Below are 6,150 nucleotides of genomic sequence, written 5' to 3'. Positions count from 1 at the left end.
CTTTCCCTCTCTCTCTCTTTTCTCTCTCTCTCCCTCCCTCCCTCCCTCCCTTTGTCTCTTTCTCTCTCTCTCTCTCTCTCTCTCTCTCTCTCCCTCCACCCCCCCTCCACAGAGAAAAGGCCACGTGAGGACACAGTGAGAAAGCAGTCATCTGCAAGCCAGAAAGCGAGCTCTCACAAGAAACCAACCTACCAGCACCTTGATCTTGGATTTCTAGCTTCCAGAATTATGGGAAATACATTTCTGTTGTTTAAGCTACCTTTTGGTTATTGTGAATAACGCTGCTATGAACACAGGTATACAGATATCTGATGCAAATATACATATCCGCGTCCCTGCTTCCAGTTCTTTTGGGTATATACCCAAAAGTGGAATTGCTGAATCGTACGGTAATTCTATTTTATGAGTTAGAATCTGATAGTGAATTTTTATTGTGTCAGTGGAGGACTCATGCCAAGAGAGGCTCAGTAGGGGATGGCTTTTAAGAGTACGATGTAGAAATAAACCACATCTCATTTCCTGTAGGGTCAGCAAAAGACAAACCAAACCGTGGGGCAGAAGACAGAAGCTGGGGAGAGGGTGTGACCTCCCCAGCTTTGCTCCCTTTCTCAAACTGCCGAACTGAACAAGGGTCTTTGGAACAGGACAAAGGGACCCCACGTGTCCAAACCCTTCTCTGCTTTGGGGAGTCTTATGGGGTTGGGCAAGCGGCTTGAGGCTGGAAATGAGAGTACATCACCCCTTGGTATCTGTGGGGGATTGGTTCCAGGATCCCCACAGACAACCAAAATCCCACAGATGCTCGAGTCGTCTATATAAAATGGTGTAGTACAGCCGGCTCTTCCCACTGGCGCACTCTGCATTCGCGGTTGGCTGAATCCGCAGACGCAGAACCCATGGATACGGAGGTCCGAGTGTATTTCATGTAGGATGACGTTGAGTTTCTGTAAGGAGATATTAATTAGAGTTCTGAGTGTTATTGTATTAGACGCTAGGCTTAGGGCAAGAGCAGATGGTGAGTCTTGCTGCCCCGTCTGCATCCCCCTTGGGCTGAAGACAATCACTGGCTTCCTCCTAGTGACAAAAAATGGCAGCAGGGCTTCCCTGGTGGCGCAGTGGTTGAGAGTCCGCCTGCCGATGCAGGGGACGCGGGTTCGTTCCCCGGTCCGGGAAGAGGCCACGTGCCGCAGAGCGGCTGGGCCCGTGAGCCGTGGCCGCTGAGCCTGCGCGTCCCGAGCCTGTGCTCCGCAACGGGAGAGGCCACAACGGTGAGAGGCCCGCGTACCGCAAAAAAAAAAAAAAAAAAAAGAAAGAAAAAAAAATGGCAGCAATGACCTGCAGCAGGGGCCACAGGGCAAAAGGCTTTCACCGCTTCATCCCTTCAAATTGGGCCCCTTGCCTCTTCCCAATGCTGTTTCTCTGCTCTGGGCATCTATTGATTTATACCAAACCATCCGAAACTTAGTGACGTAAAACAACCTTCACTGTATCATGCTCACAGATGCTACGGGTCAGGCGTTTGGACAGAGCATAGAGGTGATGGCTGCGTCTGCTGCACCGTATCTGCAGCTCCAGCTGGGAAAACTTGGCCAGCTGAGGGTGGCGTGAGGGGTCGGGTACTGGGATGAACTAGAATCACCTGGAAGCTTCTTTATGTACATATCTGGTGCCAGGCTGGGGTGACTCCGAGGTTGGGCTCGGCTAGGGGACAGGTGACTGGAGTGTGTACACATGGCCTCTCTGTGTGTCTTAGGCTTCCTCATGGCATGGTGACATCAGGGTAGTTGGACTCCGTGCATGGCGGCTCAGTAAACAAGGCAGAAGTTGAATCACGTTTTATGACCTAGATATGGAAGTTGCCTGGGGTCAGATCTGCCAAACTATTGACCGGAGCAATCACAGACCCACTAATATTTGAGGGGACAGGGTCATAGACCCCATCTCTTGAAGGAAGGAGTGTGAAATAACGTACAGCTGTGTCATAAAACTGTCACATTCTCCCCAAGGGTTTGACTATAAAGCTCTGTCCCTAAAGAGTTGATTGGTGGGGTGAAGCCGTGATTATTGGGGGAGGGGTGTTATGTGGACCAAGAATTTAAATAAGTATAAGAAAGATACTACAAACAGGGACTTCCCTGGTGGTCCAGTGGGTAAGACTCCGCACTCCCAGTGCAGGGGGCCCGGGTTCCATCCCTGGTCGGGGAACTAGATGCCGCAACTAAGAGTTTGCATGCTGCAACTAAAAGATCCCACATGCCACAACTAAGACCAGTCGCAGCCTAAATAAATAAATAGTTTTAAAAAATGTTTTTTGAAAAAGAAATATACGGCAAAGAGATAAGGAAACATGTTAGCAATGTGAAGAAAAACAATAATCCATAAAGCAAGGGTTTTGTGGAAATACTAGGTATGAAAGCATGACGGTAAAGAATTTAATATTAGCCTATAACAGGATAAACAGTAGAACGGATACAGCTGAAGAACAAATTACTGAGACGATCTGATTGAGGAATTTTCCCAAAAAGCCAGTGTAATGATACTAATAGAAGGGGGGGAAATGAAAAAGCCATTGTAACATATGAGAGACAGCCACTTCTCACAAGCTGCTTTGCTAAGAGAATCCTGATCGTGTTCAGGTATCGAGTAACCATCCTTAAGTCTTGGTGATATTTGGCCTTTTCTGGTCCCAGATGTGAATCTTGATTAGTCTAAGGCTTAGCAAGCCAGTGGTTCTCAAAGTGTGGTCTCCAGGGCAGCAACGACAGCATTGCCTGGGAACTGGTCAGAAATACAAATAATTGGGTCCTAAACGGACCTACTGAATCAGAAACTCTGAGTGTGAGCTTCAACAATGATATAACGGGCTTCCCTGGTGGCGCAGTGGTTGAGAGTCCGCCTGCCGATGCAGGGGACGCGGGTTCGTGCCGCGGTCCGGGAGGATCCCGCATGCTGCGGAGCGGCTGGGCCCGTGAGCCATGGCCGCTGAGCCTGCGCGTCCGGAGCCTGTGCTCCGCAACGGGAGAGGCCACAACAGTGAGAGGCCCGCGTACTGCAAAAAAAAACCCAAAAAACAATGATATAACAATTGCTCCAGGTGATTCTGTTGCATGTGAAACTATACACTGCTCTTAGCTCATCCTGGTAATCCCATACCCTCTGCTAATGATTAATTGAGAAACGGGCTGGGTGTGATTGTGCTTTATGAGATATGAGCAGAGATCTCGTGAAGACATCATCACGTTAGAAAGGGTTGCAATGTACTCCTCATATGCTTCTTTGTCTCATCCTTTAAATTAAAAAAAACTTTTATTTATTTACTTATTTATGGCTGGCCCCCCGCAGCTTGTGGGACCTTAGTTCCCTGACCAGGGATGGAACCTGGGCCCCCCGCAGTGGAAGCGCTGAGTCCTAAGCACTGGACTGCCAGGGAATTCCCTAAAATTAAAAAAAATTTTAGAATAATTTTAGATTGACAGAAAATTGCAAAGATAGTGCAGAGATTCCTATTTACTTTATTACCTATTACCAGTTTCCCCTATTAATATCTTACTCTTAGTATGATACATTTGTCACAAATAATGAACCAGTATAGATACATTATTGTTAAGTAATGCCCATAATTTATTCAGATTTCCTTAGTTTTTACTTAATGTCCTTTGTTCCTTTCCAGGATATATTGCATTTATACAATGTGTCTCCTCTTGACTGCAACAATTTCTCAGACTCTCCTTGTTTTGAATGACCTTGACCATGTTGAGGATTACGGGACAGGTCCCTCAGTTGAGTAGTCACTTTAGAGTGTGTGGGCTGAAAAAACAATGCACAACGTGGGAACTGTGAGTCAAGTTTTATTGGGGGCAAAATGAGGACTGTAGCCCTGGAGACAGCATTTCAGATAGCTCTGGGAAACTGCTCTGAAGAGGCAGGGGGAAGGTCAGTATATATGGATTTTGGTGAAGGGTGGGTGGGTACATGCAATCAAGCACACATTTTTGCAGCAGGTTTCTGCTAGTCACAAGGAGCAGACGTCACCATGAAGGATTTTAGTGCTTTTCTAGATATGAGGAGATGCAAGAATTGGGCTCCTAAAATCTCCTGAAAATATCTAACTCTCTGAAGGCCTGTTCCGCCAGTTTTTCCCAGAGCACAGAGTGCCTCATTCCTGATCTCCACCATGAGCTCCTTTCAGGGCATGTGGAAGGCCAGCAGGGGCAGCGGCTCATGATTTAATCCTTGTAGAGGTAGATGGCAAGTGCCAATTTGTAGTTGGCAGGTGCATCCTTTAAAAAAATGTCATCCCTCTTGTTTCAGAGCATGTGTGCCATGGCGGGTTCAGCTGAAGCTTTTTAATCATCATTCTCAACTGGAGGCAATCTCATTCAACTGGAGGCAAGCCCTCTGGCGTTTCCTCGTGTTACCGGGTCCAAGCTTGTTCTGTTCCACGCACGACAGGCCAATAAATCGGGAGGTGTTGGAGCAAGGAATAACAACTTTATTTGGTAAGACAGGAGTTCAAGAAAAGGGTGGGCTAGAGTCCCAGAGAACTATCTTATTACCGGAGTCTGGCTGCTAGCTTCTTTTACAGAACAGAGAGGGGCAGGTGAGGAGATAAAGTAAAAAGGCCGGAGCGTTTTGCAGATGTCTCCTGGTTTGGCCAGACTGGGGAGGGGATGCGTTAATATCTTCTTTCCAGCAGCCATTCACAGGTGGGCTGGGTCAGGATATTTCCCTGGGAGCTGAACAAAGGTATTTTAGTTTAACATTCAGGCAGAGGCAGCAGGGTTCCCCGCAACAGGCCATTATGTATGCGTTTAGCATAGGCAACATCCTTTTAGTGAATAACTTGTAACAAAAACCACAGAAAGTAAAGGTTAAAGTAAAAGAAACAGATTTAATATGGAGTCAGATTTGTTCTTGCTTATGACACTCGTGGTGCAGAGGAAATGGCTCTGCAGACGCCCACGGCTCTCTCCCAGATTCCACAGCGCTAGCCTCCAACTTTCTGTTCCCTTTCCAAAAGGAATCTTCTCTAACTGTGGTTCAAGCGATGGATACAGAAAAGACTCAGCTGTTTCCGTGCCTAGCCCGGAGGCAATGAACCGACAGCTGCAAAACAACCAAAATAAAGTGACCTTCTGAGGAATGAATGGTATGCAGGCCATTTACATACATCACCCATCAACACTTATTGCAGTACATTTTATTATACAGTTACTATTTGCATGTAAGAAATAGCACATCCACGTACTTAAAAGAAAAAATTACTCAAGTTCCCATCCCTTGTTAACGTTCTGGTGAATGTCACCTTTCTTTTTTTTTCCTTTTTTGCGGTACGCGGGCCTCTCACTGCTGTGGCCTCTCCCGCTGCGGAGCACAGGCTCCGGACGCACAGGCTCAGCGGCCATGGCTCACGGGCCCAGCCGCTCCGTGGCATGTGGGATCTTCCCGGACCGGGGCACGAACCCGTGTCCCCTGCACCGGCAGACGGACTCCCAGCCACTGCGACACCAGGGAAGCCCCCACCTTTCATTTTTGTGTGCATCTATTCATGAATTCTTGTGGGGTTTTTGTTTGTTTACTTGTTTGTGTCTGCTTTTTGGTGAAAATGGACTCCTACCATCCATTTGTCTTCAAAACTTGCCCTTGTGTGACATTTGCAAGGTGTCTGCACACATATATAACAGAACATTAAAGGTGGATCATTGTAAACTCAGTTTCTGCCCAGAGCCCACAGACTATAGGTGCCAATGAGGCCAGACTCGAAAGTGGGCCCATCCACGCGTGACTTAAGCCAGAAACCCAACTTCTCCATCCCGGGTCCGTTTTCCACCTGGTGCTGAAGAGCTGTTTTGTTTTGTATTCATATGCTTGTTTACAAGAGCACTTGCTGCGCTGTGGGTCCCAGTCTCTCTTCAACAGAGGAATGTGGTGAGGATGATGTTTTCGCACTTCAAGCTTCAAGGGGGAAAAGCTTCAACTGAGCCGCTCAGAGCACTTAGTATGGGGGCAGGGGCACGATCCAGAGAAGGATGGGCTGTCGCTCACGTTTGGAACATCTCAAGGGCTCAGGATTGTGCTGGCAGCTCTGAAGATGTTCTGGGACAGCCTGGAGAAGAGGAAGGGGGAGAGGGGAAGAGAGGGACAGGGAGA

The sequence above is a fragment of the Lipotes vexillifer genome, unplaced genomic scaffold (assembly GCF_000442215.2).
Source record: "Lipotes vexillifer unplaced genomic scaffold, Lipotes_vexillifer_v1.1 scaffold1060, whole genome shotgun sequence".
NCBI lineage: Eukaryota > Metazoa > Chordata > Mammalia > Artiodactyla > Lipotidae > Lipotes > Lipotes vexillifer.
This window is presented reverse-complemented; position numbering follows the sequence as displayed.